At 36.1% G+C, this 16989-nt stretch overlaps 1 long non-coding RNA gene across 2 annotated transcripts in view; it reads left to right on the top strand.

The window, feature by feature from the left end:
* The window catches only part of LOC107206532, a 46387-nt gene extending 29656 nt beyond the window's left edge, over positions 1 to 16731 (top strand). Inside the window, exons 2-6 of one of the 2 annotated variants that reach the window (XR_004498112.1) lie at positions 3403 to 3444; positions 9482 to 9833; positions 12358 to 12408; positions 13740 to 13841; positions 14604 to 16731. This is a non-coding gene — a long non-coding RNA (uncharacterized LOC107206532). Of the gene's footprint in view, positions 1 to 3402; positions 3445 to 9481; positions 9834 to 12357; positions 12409 to 13739; positions 14071 to 14603 lie in introns of those variants that run through there. The other variant, XR_004498113.1, reaches the window with a different exon arrangement.
* Positions 16732 to 16989: the final 258 nt, after the last annotated feature.

Genomic DNA, 16989 nt, shown 5'->3' with positions numbered 1-16989 from the left:
GCAATTATTTTTTTAAAATACCACAAAGTGCAACTGAGGGGGAAGAGTTCACAAAAGTGAATTTAGAAAATGTTTCAGAAGTGAAGCTTCCTACCCAAAGGTCAAAGGGAAAGCAGATGAGTCAAACAGGAACATTTGGTGATTGAGACAGTGATTTGTTACACAGGTCTGATGAGTCAAAAAGTCATTTTACAAAATTCAGGAAAATGAACTGCTCTATCAGTGGATCAAGGAGAAAATAAAATGAAAAGCTTTCTTTGAAGTTTTTGAGACTTGACTGCTTTTGTGTTTGAAGCTGAGAAGTCTGCTGTAGGCTGGGATAGAGTTCAGTGTCACTTATTAAAGGAATGACTGTGTTTTGTGGAGGGTGCTTCATCGCCTCTAATTATGGCAAAGGAGCTGTTCTCCCCAGAAAGAGGAGTCTGACTCCAACCACACTTCTCACTGTCTGAGAATGACCATTCAGCACGATTAACAGTCCTCTAAGAGTTTCCTTCAGAAAAAAATTCTGTGGGACAAGCATTTGACATTAAGCTTCACAGTTTTTGACTCCTGCAGCAATTTGCTATGTGCTTGATTTTTATATGGTAAATTACTCACAATAATAACTCAGGATTATGTAAATTTAACCAAGCATGTGAAACATATACCAGTGATTTCAGAATCAGGATCAAATCCATCAGATCAAAGGTGTGCACTTGCTGGCTCCCATGGAAAAGGATGAGATGGCAAGAACCTGGATGTTTCAGAATAAAAGTAAAACGTGCATTGCCTTTGCTCAACTCCAGCTTTTGCAAAGCATAAGATCTTTGGCCGATCACTAGCTGCGAGAAAAGTGACTTTAATTTCATTCTGTCGGTCATATCAGTACATCCTAATCTTAATCTATATCTGTATCTTAATCACTGTGCTGTAATCAGGTCATGTCTTTTTAGTGTTCTTCAAAATTACTAATTGCCCTTCGTAATCAGGCTGCTGTGCTAATACTGAAGTTTCTTCTACAAGTTTCTTCTTTAGTTTGTGTAGGAAGAAGAAAAGAAAGATTTTTCTTGTCATTTCAAGACACTATATAAAATTATTACTTAACATTTCTAAATCATATGCACTCTGATTGTTTCATAAATTGTTTTTCTAAAAGCCAAAAATAGAGGCAAAAGTGAAGAAGTGGAAGGGTGCAACTGATGCAATATGGTCTTCACTATAAGAAATGCATGATAAGAACTAGAAATTGTTTTATATTTAATTGATTATATTTACAAAAAAATTTTGTCTTTTATTCTTAAGCACTGTTAGTATTTTTTCCATATACAAACTACACTGCTTACTTTTGAACAGTTTTATTTATAGCAAATCTTTTTACCAACCTACATCTCTCTGGTCTTCCTTTGCTCTTGGGGGTCTTTGTATTTGACAACTACTTTTGCCTACCTCACATGAAGGAATAAAGTCAAATTGTTCTGTGGCATGAATTCACAGCTGTCATTTTGCATTCAGCACTGAAGTTAACGCTTCCTTTAAAGGAAATAGCCTAAATATATGTGTGTGTGTGTGTATGTAAAAAACGAACAATAAAAATATATGAGAGTTCTCTAACAGCTTGGAATGTAATGCTGAGCAGAAATTCTATTGGAGAGAAACTACAAATGGTGAGAAACCAAAACCCAGTAATTATTTATCATAATCAGCACTAAAAAAAATCACAGACTTATTAAAAATTTATTTTATAATGCCACTTCTAAACAGCAAGGCTTTACCTCTGTTGTTTAAAATTTCATTGAAATTGTTAAAATTCTGCAAGCAGTGTAACTTAGTGACATCAAATAAACTGTTTTTATTGTAAATCAAGAAGGTTCTCCTGCTCTTGCTGGCCACTTAACTATCTCAACTACTTCTGAAAACCTAGAGCAGGACAACAGAGAAGGGAAACATTAAAATGCAACAACAACCTATAATTTATATCCTATCTCAAATTTCCTGAGGAACTCAGGCTGAGAACAGTCTAGTTTTTATCTCTGCAAGAGTGAGAGCAAACTGCTGACCCACAGGCTGGAAGCTCTCCATTTCTAGTAGAGTGCTCAGCAAGGCAGTCATGAATGGACACCCTGTTTCCTCCTTGTAATAGGAGGGAAATAGACTACAAAATTCATGTAATAAAATATAAAATAATGGGAAATAGAGAAATAAATCCCTGGAAAATTATATGGAAATGAGTATCATGAGAAATGAGAATGTTTCTCTTTGCCCCAATTCCCTATTATTTTTTTTTCAGGTGAAAAAACTGTGAGTTACTGAAAAGCTCTGTGTGTTTATTAAAAATATTAAGCAGTAACATGCCTGGCTGCAATGGAGAATTAGTGATACCCTTTTGCACTTTGGTAGGAATGTAAACAACTTCACAACAGATGTTCTTTATAAGGAAAAAGCCTGCTATTTGCATTGTGATATCTCTGTTTGAGTCTTATATCCAAGATTTTGTTTAATTCCATCTGGAAAGGCTTCACTGGGATCCCTTTAGATTACTAAAGCAAAGATTATTCTTTCATGGGTTTAAATCTAAGTTTTCAAAATTTTTGGTAAGAGAACACACCACCTGCTTTCTTTGCTGATTGGTTACTGTGCCACACTATATCCAAGGTATCCACATTGTTCCTCTGCAGTGGTTTAGAGTCTTAAATACATTTCAGTTTTACTGGGTCAGAGTCTATCCTAAAACTTTTACACTCTGCTATTCTGTACTATTTGGATAAGCAACAAATGAGGCTCTTGTTTTGAAACATATATCAGAGCTCTTATTTATCTTGGCATAAGGGTAGTAACTTGCCTAATGAAGAAAAAAAATTCAGATCTGGAGTGTATGTCACAGTACAAAACACAGCCTTGGATTTGCATTTTCATGGTGAATTTTCTTTACTATTTATATGGGAAATTGTAGTTTGCTTTACATCAGTACTGGTTACCCCTAAGTTGGCACCCAATGGAAGTTATAACAGAAACAATGAATAAATACTTTTTATGTTATAATTGTTTGTATCTTCCATTTATGAGAGAGATTTTTTTTTCATTTGATATTAGCAGAAATGTAAATAAGTTATCCATTATGGTATAACATCCTATAAGAAGATGTGTAATAGTATTAAATCCTCTGAAAAAAGGGCTGTTAAAGAAACACTTTGAGGACTGGGACCTTCATGCAAGAAAGTAATCTTAGATTGAAATGCATTAACCAGTCTGTTGAAAATACTTTGTTTTAATTGATTAATTATGGTATGTTTTCAGTATTCCAGCCTAGCTCTTTTTGTCATATAAATTTTACCTTAATCATAGAAAAATACTAATAAACACCAAAGGAGAATGTAATAATTTTATAGTTAGTTAATCAAAGGAATTTTTTTTCTGTTTCAGTCAGTTCTCTGAAGTTCACATACAATCCTGCTAAATTATCAGGTGAGCAGCTGTCATTATTTCTTCTAATATATTTCAGATTTTTTTTAAAAAAATCGTTATTAAAGCTCTATTTCTACTTGATGCTGCACTTGTAGGAAAAAGAGTATGTGAAGATGACTGAAATGAAATGGCTTTATTGTCTTTATTCATAATAGGAGTGCTATTTAGTGTAAGTTAGATAACTTTTATCCTTCCACTGTATGCATTAAAGCCAAATGAGTTTCTTGAACAATGAGAATAATTCTCATGTGAAACCAAGAGCTGTCCATTACACTTTTAGGCTTCTCTGCTAATAGTTTTCAGAAGATTAATTTTGTGGCTCCATCTGTGTTCCTTCTGTTTAAGACATGACAACTTCCTTAGACATTCAGAAGCATTGGACACACGCCCATGGGCTGAACTAGGCAGCAGCAGCAATGATTCCACATTCCTTGCATGCCCAGACCAAGAAAGTTTGAGGAAGGGCTATCTCAGTTTGACTAAAACACAGACCCAGATTCTGAAAACTTGCTGCATTGAAAATGCATGGTCTCTTAAAACCTCTTACAAAAATAGGGCCAGATGGTATTTTTTAGTGACAAACTGTTTTCTAAGTAAGTTTCAATTCTAATCATATATTCTAAAAAAAAAAAAGCTATTGTCCCTACACCCTCAAAATATCCTGAACAATTTTCAGAATACTTCTTTCCTTGAAGATATTGAGGAGAAGGTATGTTCTACCTGCAGATTTTACAAGCTGCTTTGTAAAATCCAATCTTATAAATACATCTCTATAAAACCGGGCTCTCTTCATTCAGCACAGCCCTTTGCAGGCAGAAGTACATATTTAATAAAGACTTTACAATGATAAATAACACTACATAAACTTTACTGCCTATTGATCTGGTGTTATGCTTTAATTTCATCTTTTTTAAAGGTGGCATAAAAATAGAGAACCTAGAGTTAAGTTCCTATCCCTTCCATATTCCTTCCCATTGATGCTTCTGGAAGATAGGCTACCTTTAATCCTGAAATTTTCAAAGGCTTCATGGCACACATCTGCATACATCTGCCAGGACTCAGAGCCTAGGCAGGATAATAAAAGCATCCCATTCCAGTAGAGTAGAAAATCACAGCTGCAGGAAGCATGTATTATCAATTGTGCCACATTCATAAATTAATAATTTGCATTGTATTACAGTCACTTCTTTTCAGAAGCATTAAACATGTCTATTCACAGATTGTGTGAAAAGTATATAAATAATTCTGCTGGGTTCATCTTTTTACAGCTTGCCTTTTGAGAAAGAAGATAACAGAAGGAAAGTGAATTAGAATAAGTGGCAAAAATGTTACTTCTTTTAAAATAATTACTTTTTTCTCATTTTGAAAAATAAATCAGAATATTTTAAATATCTGCACTAAGTCAGTGCTTTGAATACAAAATTAATATCCATAGTTGAGATAGCAGAGTTTACCAAAGTGAATAACACAAAGTGCTTTCATATGTGTTTTCATGCATGTTTTGGCCTATTCCTGTTTCTTTTAAAATATATATCATATTGAGGCTACTGTTTATAGTGTTTCTTGTTTTTAACCCTGCTCTTCCATTGCTAAAATAAATAAGTGTATCTCAAATGCCAGTTTCAAATCAATTGTTGCTGATTGTGAATATTGCTAGATCTTCCAGTGCTTCAAAAAAGAAAAAAAAATAAAAAAATATAAAAAAGAAGTGCTTAAGGGACACAGGGACACGGAGCAATGGAATTTTCCCCAGATGAGCTATCAGCTAAACAGAGCCTATTTACTGCCAAAAACTGGAGAGTGTTAAACAATGCCCATTTCAAGGCATGGAAGAATCCTGCAATGATGATTTGCACTGAATGAATGCATTTCTAGGGATTTTATGTGTATCTGTTCAGTTCAGGGCTGTCTCAATACAACTAAAGACTAATAATGTTATTCCCTGTATTCATGAAAAGGAAAAGAGGTGGTCAAATAAAGTGCAGGTGTGATGGCTTGACCTCAACATCAAGCAAGGTCTTAGAGGAGATTTTGAATGAAAAAAAAAATTATCAAGAACCTAGAAGTAAATGGAAAGTGGGAAAAACAACATGATTTTATCAAGGAAGGATTGTATCAGACTAACTTAATATCTTCATTTGATAAGATAATTGTCCCAGAGAAGAGTAATGCAGCAGACCTAATCTACCTTGATCAAAATAAGGCATTATATTGTTTGTTGTAGGAAGTTACTGGGGGTGGGAAAATGAGCTTTAATGCAAGCACTGAAGGTGGAAGATGAACTGAGTAAATGGTTGTATTAAAATGTGGTTCTGTTAAAAATGAAAATATCAAATTGAAAGGAGTTTGCTGGTAGAACTCCTCTAGGACTGATCTTGGCACTGATTTAAGTAGTACTTTTGAACTTGATGAAGGAAGGAGAATGGGTATGGCATTAAGAGATGACACGAAATTGGAGTGACTAGTGTATCAGAAAAAAGAAATGACCTTGTGGACTGACAGAATGGAAATCTAATAGTACAGAAGCTAGAGGGAGGTGCTTGGGAATTAATATCATGTTCTTTTAGTATGACCTGGTGTCTTGGTAATTGGTGTCAATAGTGGGGGGAAGAGGTTTAATGTATTAATCAGCTGTGACCAAGAGCTATCACTGTGTCATGGCCATGCAGCAGTTTCAGGGTATATTGGGTGAAGAATCTTCAGTGAGAACTGTTAACAAAGTGTTAATTTTGATTCACAAGGCATTGGTAAGACAACTCTCAGAATATTGTTTACTGTTCTCATGACCCACATGGATGCACAGCAGGTGCAGAGTGGGCTGTTTAGGGGAAAGGAGTACCTGTTTTCGCAGCTGAGATGAAAATAGCTTATCTGGCAAAACAAAGCCTGAAAGGGCATATGGTTTTCTTTATAAGTATGTGTGGGGGTAGATGTCAGGGAAGGCGCCTTTTATGTTAAAGGATAACACTATTTCAAGATCAGATACTTACAAACAATTATGAATAAATGAGAAATTTAAAAGAAGGTTCTTGGCAATCTTTGCAAAGCTCTGGAACTGCTTACAGACAAGGTCATAGAGGCAGGGACCTGAACTATTTCCAGATGGAAATTTATAAATTAATAAAGGGTATGTGTGACATGGTGAAGAGATCATGTGTCAGAATATAAAGTTTGGGATATAAAGTTTTGGATACCTACTGACATTGCCAGGGAAGCTTAATTGGAAACTTGTTTGTGTACTTTTTTTATACAGTCCCTAAAAATAAATGTTTCCAACTGGTCCACATGCCAGCCCTTGTATTCTGCATTCCCCAGGATGTTTATGTTCCTTCTTGGTGCAAAGCATAGGAGAAGGGGACTGCTCTCTCTTAAATGGCATGATTAGAAGCAGGCAAAAATGGAGCAATTTTTTAGGATGTCAGGTGTTAACTGGATTTAACTTACCTATATGCTCACAGTTAAACTGATCACCTAATTGAGATTAGGAAGGATTTCTTCTCCAAATCATAGTAGTTGGGGTTATGGAGGATATTGTATTCCTCTCTAACATAAACTGCCTAAAAAGGCATATGAGTTTTTTCTTTGTGAAGCACCTGTCCTTGCAGACTGATAAGATTTGACTGATCAAGAAATCTTATGACTTTAATATCTTCTACTGTCCTCCAGTGTTTTTCAAACTTTTTCTCCTGAGGTATGAAGGGGCTAGACTATAATGTAGGAGATTATTTCAGTACATAGCATGCTTAATCAACATTTGCTTTTTCAGATTTTTTAGGAGTTTCATCTGAGTAACAAAATTTTAATTTTGTTGAAGTAGCATGAAGCTGAATAAGAGACAGTTAAGGATAGTATTGGTAAGTTTGAAAACTAAAAGATTGATAATTTTTGTGAACCAGAAATTCCTGAGACCTTACAGCAGGAAAAATCCTTTAATTGCTGATTCCAGCTCAAAGAATCCAGAAAGCATTTTAAAGGATATCAAACTTTGTTAACCTGGATTATAGGGGATATCTTAGGTATTACACTAATATACTTAGAGATGCCTCATCTTATTAAATGATTGAGATTCCTCAGATATTATAAAATCCATTTACACACTGTTTTTCTTCCTGTTTTGGTTTCTTGACAACAGCTGCCTGGAAAGCAATGCTTGAAAAGTGGCAATGCTTTATCTCATTAAATGTGTAGGGAGCCTATGGCAATTAGGCTCCTAACTCACCTGTCATAGTTAAGTGGATACAATCAGATGGGGTGTAAATATACTGTATTTATAATATATAATTCTAAAGAATGCTTTTTATACAAATATGGATCCTCAAACTGTAGGCCACATAGGACGTAACTAGTAGTAAGTAATTCAGTAGTGAATAGTTCAGGGTGAATTATTAACATCCATATCTATGCTTGTAGTGGTTGAGTTGACATCTTTGTTGATACCAAAAAAACCAAGATACTTAGTTTATCTCCATAGTGCTTCTTGGATTCTGAGTAAGTGTTCTTTGAAATAATGCAGTTTATTTTTCATAACCTCTTCTAGTGATGTCAGTTCTGAGATGAGGTTTCTCTCTTGCAATCTGAGAAGTTGAAGAGGGATTTTTTTTTTTTTGCTTTTTTGTTTTAAAAAGCACAGATTACTAAATGACAGTGTAATCTACTGCTACTCAGTCTGTCCCTCTCCTTATGTTTCTTGTCAAAGAATATAGCAGATTCATAAGTCAGGTCAAATCAAGTCTATATCTGTTTTTTTTGTCTTGTTTTGATAACTTATCTTTTAAGACAAATTGTAAAAATCTTATAAAGGTATTATAAATAGATTTTGTAAAAGTTATTAGAAATATTACTATTATATAAAAATCTTCACTGAAGGGTAAGTTATCCTTCAGTGAAGAGATGGCCTCAGACATCTATAGGAAATTCATGTCTCTAAATCTACCAGTCCTCCAAAATCCTCTTGTTCACTTTTCTGTGACTTTAGCAAATGCTTAGTTGTCTGCTAGTGATGAAAACAAAATCACCAAATAAGTTCTCCTTTGTTCTTCATACTGGTATCTCTGAGGAGTTCAGAGTTATAAGCCATGGAACCTTGTATAAAATAGTTGGCAATTGCCTGGAATGCAGAACTTTCCAAATTCAAACCCCTCACAGACAGAGAATGGTTTCTCCCACGCTTCTCAGTGCCTTTTGAGTACCATCTGGAGCAGCAGTAAAATAATGCTAAACCCCTTTCATTATCATCTTTGATACGTAAATCCAGCTGAAATTAGCTCCCCCCCCCAATAAATTCTATGATTAAATTTAAACTGAAAACTTTAGTTGAGTTGTTATTGTTTAACCCCAGCCAGCAACTAGAGCACCACACAGCTACTTCCTCAGTCTCCTGGATGAGAGAGTTGGAAAGGTAAAAGTGAGAAAAGTGTAGGTTGAGAAAAGAACAGTTGAACAACTACAATCAGAATAATAAATTTGAACAAAAAGGAAAATAACAAAGAGAAATAACACCTCCAAAAAAAAAAAAAAATGCAAATGAAAAATAACTGCTTTCCACAGACAGAATGCTGCCCACCCTGTTCCTGAGCAGCAGTCCCCAGCCAGCTATTCCCCAAATGTATATGCATGATGGATCATGGTATAGAATATCCCTGTGGTCAGTTGGGTTCAGCTGTCCTGGCTCTGACCCCTCCCAGCTTCTTGTGCATCCCCAGACTCCTTTGCTGATGGGGTGGAGAAAAGAAGTCCTTGTATGGTGTAATCACTGCTCAGCAACAACTAAACATCAGTGTGTTATAAATGTCATTCTCATCTTACATCCAAACTCAGCACTGTAACAGCTAATAACTTTACATGGTCAAAACCAGGATGGTCATTTCAAGCTGGCTTGTTTTAAGTTTTGGTCAGAAACACAGGATTTTTGAAGACAATTTCATTTTTAGCATTTTAGACACCAAAATACTCCCCTCCTACATGTCATGCCCCAGACTCTTCATTGTTCTTTTCTAAGCCATTGTCATCAAACATTTATTTTCCTTTTATTCCACAGGAAAACTGTGATACAAACATCAGTGCTTTCAAGCCTCAGTTTCCTGATATCAGAAAAGTCCTGCTGCTGAGCAGACACCAGCCTCTGTTGGCAGGAAGTCACTTACCTTGGTGTGATTTTACTTGTGTGCTGTACCAGTGTCTCAGATCACCTCAGATGGAGCAGCAAAGTGTTTGGTCACCTCCCTTTTGGAAACCTGAGTAGGGCTGAGTTTATAAGTTGACCCACAAGATGGAAAACAAACTCTACTATCTCTAACTCCAAGGAGTCAGTACAATATTTCACTGCTCATTGTAATTACCAAGATATTGGGTTTCTCTGCAAAAGTGTTGGACTGAGACCTTGAAATATGGTAAGAATATGGTGACTTGGGTTGAGGAAGAAGGGTTTTTTTTCACTTTTAGCAAAGATCTAAACCTCAATTTTAAATTAATATTGACTGGGCAGTCAGTACATTTTCAGCTTTTCTTCAGTACAGTATCTCTGTGCTGAAGTGAGCTATTTTAAATGTCTGAAAAAGTATTGCTTAATGCCTGCAAGCACTGTCAGAAATCAATAATTTTGAAAATTGTGCTATTTTTACTTTAGGGTTGGAATATCACTTTAATTCAGTCTGTTTACTGTAGATTAAAAGTAGGTATGGACAAGTGTCACAAAGCACATAAACATGTTGAATAATATTCTTTAAAGTTATAGGAAGAATATAATTTTGATATTTGCAATATTAATTGCGTCTTTATTGAAGCTCTGCAAAAAAAGGGCAAAACCAAAAATCACAAGAAATAGCATTGTTTTGGTAATGATTTGGAACTTGCAGATAGTGCCAAGTATTACCTTATTTATTTTTTTTTTCATATTGAAAATATTTTAAGAATTAGAAGAATTTAAGAAAGAAAAAAAATACCCAACAAAACCTCTGACTAGCTCCAGTCATAAAGATTATAATATAATCGATATCAGAAACCATGATATTAATCTCAATTTCTTTGGATTTTTGCAATTCTTTGAACATCATGCTTACATTTCATACTGGCAAGGTGCCATCATTGTACATGTTTAAACAAGTTTGCATTATTTTGTTATAAACAGTGTTCTGCTGGATAATTAAACAAGTCAGAAACTTGGAGGGGTCACACTGTAAGCGTATGGGCAATTTGTTACAGCTTTAAATTTACTATAAAGTATTTACATTTTATCTTAACATTTTGTCTGTAAACAGTTTTTTCTTCTTTCATAAATTAATAACTCAGAAATTCCTATGAAAACGAGTTCATCAGAAACCCACTTCTTTTCCTTACTTGGGGCTGAAGATTCCTAGTCTTTTTGCCATTTATAAAATAAATTAAGCTCAACTGCTCATGTCTACAGCTATTGCTGAGCCCAGAAGTACAGCCTTTAGAAAGTTTTCTCAGGGATGGATTTGGTGTGGAGAAAACAGTAACTCCATATCCCTCACAGAGGGACAGACGGAGTGTGGAGTCATTCACATGTGTTACTCTTACTGCTTAGTTTGGATACACTTTATTCTGGGATATTCAGAATACAGTTACATGTAAATGTAACTTAAATAAAAAAATAAAAAAATTAAACTTTGAGGATCAGGTTTAAAAGTCTGCATTGTTGTTTTTTTACATGAATTATTCCTGCCATTGAAGCTGCAGGACAGATGAAGACATGCAAAAAAGCTTCCTTTACTGGTGTTACCAGCAGGTAACTCCATCCATGTAAAACAAGTGCTGTAGATTTGCATCACATGATTAAACCATGTTTAAACTTCCTGAACATGATTAAACTTCTTGAACAGGCAGAGCTGTAGCTGATGTAATGAATGCTCACAGAGAAGGGAAGAAACTGCAAATACCATCAGCTGGGACTCTGGCTTTCAGAGTTTTGTCATGTTCACTGCTTTGGTGTGTGTGCTGCTCTCTCAGAATTCTGCAGCAGTAGCAGAGAAGCCAAGTAATGGGATTATTGGGTATTTTAAAAGAACAAACAGGTCTAGATTTTCAATACTGTTTTCATCTGATAATCAATTGGATTAAAGGAGAATTATCTCATCATAAGGTTCTCCCTAAACTATGTTAAAAAACCCTTTGTGTTAATTAAGGAGATGTTGCTGATTCAAGAATTTTTGCCTTTTCATCCCATACTTATTCAATACCTTTTATGACTAAACCTCTGAGTTCAAATTCTGATCTGTTTCTTTATTTTTTCTGAAGTTTTTGCAGCTATTCTTAAAATAGTGTAAACAAACCAACAAATGCCTCTCCAAGAACACCCCAAATAAAAAATAAAAAAAATCCGCCACAAGCCAAACATAAAAAGAAACTTCTAAAAAAACACACAGCTCCTCCTTAAATCCCAACAAGGCACAGAAGCCCTCGCCTTCCCCACAAAAAAACCCCACAAAGCAAACAATAAACCCCCCAGTATTGCTGAACCTTTACTAGAGATACCGTGACATGCAGCTGATTGCAGGTATCTGAGAATAGTCCGTTTTGGTTTCTCAGTAAAATTCTCAAGGCATTCACAACACTAGTTTCTTCCACTTCCATTTTTCCTTGATATCCTTTCACCTCCAATATAAATATCTTGTGACATTTTGTCCCCAAAATTTCTTACCTCAGAGGAAGACTGATGAAACTGAGATTGCAGAAATTAACACTGACAGAGTCACTAACCTTTTGAGAAACTTCCAATAAGATTACAATTTTGGTGATATCATCAGGAGAAAAATTTATTTCACTCGTCACAGCTATTCTAGCAAATGTACAGAAAATACGGCTTTGAAAATCCAAGATGATAATTTTGCCTTTGGTCACTAAATTCTAAAATGACTTTAACCTCCATACATCTTTTTTGACTTCCCTACACAGGGCAGGTGTCAGGACAGATTTGGTCCCACAGTTCAGAAGAAGATATGTACAGTAAGTGAAAGCAAAATGTTCCTCTCTGATTTAACAGGCTTTGCTCTGTGTGTGTGTATCTGGTGTAGCATAAACAGTGGAAGCTGAATACCCATCACTAGAGCTGTGCATGTTTAAACAGAAAATCTCACCACCTTTACACACCATTCCATACACAGAATTTTCATTACTTTCAATTAAAAATGGGAAGGAAATTAATCTACATGCAGTATGCAAATACAAGATACCAACATTCTCATATTAACGTTGATTTTTCTCAGATCAAGAATCTGATTTCGATGCTGTTATGTTTTTAAGGCAGTGTGGATGCTATATTCTTACAGCAGTAGATAATTAGAATAAGTAATTTCTTAGCTTTAGTTTTTTTGCAGAAACGATGAGGTTCATTAATGTAAATATATTTTATGTAGTATAAAGTAGGGTTTCCAGTCCTGTTTTTCAGGATGAATGGATTACACAAGACCAAGCTGCTGGTAATCACTGAAATGTTAAAGACAAAAGGAAGATTTCAAGTTACCAAACCAAACTGTGGCCTTGGTTGAATCACATCAGTTGTTAATACCCAGGGGATGCTAAAGGTTGATGCTGCTGGTGTATTTCACAGAATCACAAGGAATGTTCTGAGTTGGAAGGGACTCAGAAGGATCATTGAGCCAGCTCTTAAATGAATGGTCCATGTGGAGATCAAACCCACAACCCTGGCCTTAGAAGCACCGTGCTCAGATCTGGAAGCTGAAGTTTCAAATGATGCTGTTGCAGCATCTGACTCGTATTACTCCAGATTTTCTGGGCACCTGAATTAGTACTGCTTAACAGATGATATTTCATATTTTGGTCATCTTTTATGCTTTTACTTAAGTGCTCCACATCGAGTCTGTGCTGCTGGACCCTCTTGTGCCATGGAATTCTGCGCCTTCTCTTCTGCAGAGGCAGGAATCCCTTCCCACGTTAGCCTGCACTGTCCCTACCAGCGGCTAGGGGGCGGCGTTATCCCATTTTTAAAGCAAAAAGCCCTAAATCCAGGGATTGGCCTCTCCTAAAAACCCTTTTCTTACCAGTTTGGGCAAGTATCAGTCTGTGCCTTTCTATCACTATTTAAAGTTAAACGGAATAATTTCTATAGGATACACACCTTCACAAGTAGCCGCAGTTCCATCAGCATTTTCATGTTTTTAGGGATAACCAGTATGTTGTTTCTTAACTAAAAACTCTGACTTACATTGTACTCTGGTATTTCTGTATCTATTCTACTAAATTTTGTAGCTTTAATTTTTCCTTTTTTTTTTTTTTTTTTTTTTTTTCCTTTTCTTCTTTTTCTTTCTTCCTTCCAGGTGGCTTGACAGTATAACAGCACAACCTCTGGTGAGGACAAGGGACACAAGAGTTTAGGAAAAACTTCCTGGCCAAGAAGTGCTGTGGGAATTCACTAGCAGGTCTGATTAAAGCACAGGGAGAGGGGGTGGGTGGTGGCAGATGTGAAACGGTGACTTTCTTTTCTTATACGTTGGCATCAATTAAGTCACTTAGTAATCTGGATTGCACCTCCACAGGTTTTTTATTTGATTGCTGTGTGAATGCTCATTGCTTACTTTGCTTTTGTTTTATGTTTTTTCTGATACTTACTGAAAGCTCTAAACCCAAATAAATGACAGGTTCAGTAAAAACTCAATCTTGCTTTTGTGCTGCAAAAGCCCATTCAAGGCTTCATAAGCCCCTCAAAATTGATTTTTGGAGCGCTGTTATTTAATCTGCCCTTTACAAAACTTTAATGCCTTGAGCAAATCCTTCTTGCCTTATTCCCACCAAAAGGCACTTTGACTTCATGGTAAGCAGATAAATGTAAGACAAAAAATGCAGTTCAGACTGTTCCCCCAGTCCCTAGTAATTCTCTAACTTCTCTATTCTCCCTTTCTCATTATTGAAGAAAGCCTCCTGTGTAAACACTACTTTTTGTGCTCCCGTGGCACACAGACTTTTTCCCATCACTTGCCTGCTCTCCCCACCTGCTAGATCTGACTCATTAGTTCAGCTTTAGCTTTGCTTCACCTCTTCACTCCCCTAAGAATTGTATTTAAAGTTCATGGCACTGTTCTTATTCTCAGCATACTTTCTCTTCACATACCTAGCGGCACTGCAGATAATACTGTGTAATGTTCTCAAGGCTCAGTGGCTCCAACTTCAATATTTTCTTGCAGGGTTCAGTCTTTAAAAGGAGGTCTGTGGCAGAGATAGCAAAGGGAATCTGCAGGCTAACCCTGGGCCAGGCAATGGATTAATTCAGCCACCTTGTCAGCTCAGGGGTACATTGTCATCTGAGCAGCTACCAGCCAGACCAACCCAACACAGTGCTCCAACACCTCATCCTCTGCAAGTGGAACTGGCTGCAAAACAACATGCAATGCCTTTGAGGGAGGCATCTCAGAACCTGACACCTCCTAAGAGTTTGCTGTCATTAGTTTACATGCAGAGGAGGAGGCAGAAGGACATTAGTAGGACTGAACACAGCAAAGTTCTGATTTTGCTCGCTGTGTATGCCTGGCCTCCAGGAGCAGGTGGCCTGGATGGATACAGCCTGCTGCCTCTTGATGCTGTAGCTGCATTCAGAGCATTTGGGCCCAGGCTACAAGGTGACAGGAAGCTTAAAACCACCCAGTGTTAGGGGTTGCACTTACCTCAACCTACTTGGAAACAAAAGGGTTTGAAGCACTAATTTTACTGATGTTTTAGTGTGAAATAACCCCACTATCCACATTACTTCATCTTTCCTTTGTGAAAAGTTTCCAATGGAAGAAAACCAGCTACTGTATAACAACTTCCAACCTGAAAGAAACCAGTAACTACAACTACCTAAAAATTGAAGTACTGGTAGTTAATGCTGGCAGCAAGCAGCTTGACGCAGTTGGTTCTGCTTTCCACATTACTTACACTGTAATGGCCTTTATACAATAATCCAGTGGTGATTGTGTTGTCATCCTTCCTATAATGAAGTGTTTGTCCTTACCAGCTGCACCTTATATATGCTGTTATATTAATTGATCTGAAACTTTTTTATAAAACTTGACCAGCAGAATATTTTTAAAAGCTTAAATATCTTTAAAATATTTGCACTAACTACTTCTTTGTGGCATATGCTTTCATTTTTCTTTTATCTGAAGAGACTCGTGAGTTGAGTTACTGACAGATACAAATTGTAAGGCAGACCTTGGTTTGACTGAAATCAACAGCAAAACATTAAACGACTTAATTTTACCCCAGGGCAAGTAAAAGGCAGTTTGAAAACACTGTGCAAAGACCCAAAGGATTATAACTCCAGTAACAGAGTAGCTTATGGGGTTTTGTCTGCAACAGAAATTTATAAATAATTCCATCTATGAAAAAGAAGAAGAAGAAAAGGTAATTTCTGCTATGGAAAGATGTCCTTGTGGTTCGTAAGGAGCTGTCTCCCACCTACTGTCCTGGTAAAGAGTGTGTAGCAGCTGGATATTCTGGGAAACTGTATGTAGCATGGACTTTCTTCTTGGATCTTGGCTTTCAAACATGCTTGCATTTTAAACTTTTTTCTTTTTTTTTTTTTTTTTTTAATAAAACCTTTTACCCTTTTTTCACTTTGGGTGGTAGTTTTCCAGAGATGAGTCAAACTACTGGCAAGAGGAGTGTTTAGATAGTATTTAGAATTTTTGGATGCATATTTTCCAGCTGTTTTGTTATTTCTGAACTGTCAGCGACATTTTATTAAACTTTTAACACTTAAAATGAAATTTCAGTTTTACTGTAACAGTAAACACCCCACAAAAGCTGTGTTTTACAACAGCAAAAGTAGTTACTAATGTAGAGATTTACAATGTGTCACTTTTTAAAATGTCAAATAACTTGTGTGTATGTGCATGTGTGTATGTATGTATTCAGGACATTAATGCATGAATGGTTCTGTAAAAAGTGGCCTGGATTTCAGTCTGATTTTCAGTTGCTATCCTCTGCTGTGAATGTTGTAGCTATTCTTGACTTAGGCTTCTAAATGACAGGAAAATTATGCTACCTTTGTGTTAGATACACAGATAACTTCTATACAGAGCTTATCTGTGCCCTAATGACGTCAAAATTACCAGTGAAGAAGTAATCATCTCTCTGTATCACCCAGCTCGATTTCTATTGAAGTGTTTGGAAGACCAAGGAGTTTCATTAAATACCAGCTGTTTGAAAAGCTGAAGCTGTCTTGAATCGTCAATGATATCACCAATTTAGCACCTTCTAATTATCCTGAAATACTCCAAAGATCTGGTCATTGTCTTTGCTCCTCCAATTGCAGCACATAATAGACTTCGTGACCATATAATAGTATGTGCCTCTTCACATTAAACAACCAAACCACAGAACTTGTGACTTAATCAGTTGCAACTTGATATCAATATGGCAATTTCACTGAGTCAGCCAGTACTTTACATGGGGTTTTTTTGTGTTCTGATGGATTATGTTTAGTTTTGTTGTGGGTCACGGGTTTTGGGGTTCTTTTTTTAGGTAGAAATGCAAATCCATCTGTTAAGAAAAAGTGGCAACAGAGGGGGAAAAAACAAACAAAAACCT

Source organism: Parus major, chromosome 6 (genome assembly GCF_001522545.3).
Source record: "Parus major isolate Abel chromosome 6, Parus_major1.1, whole genome shotgun sequence".
Lineage (NCBI taxonomy): Eukaryota > Metazoa > Chordata > Aves > Passeriformes > Paridae > Parus > Parus major.
The sequence above is the reverse complement of the archived record's forward strand: the minus strand, read 5'-3'. Positions and strand labels throughout refer to the sequence as shown.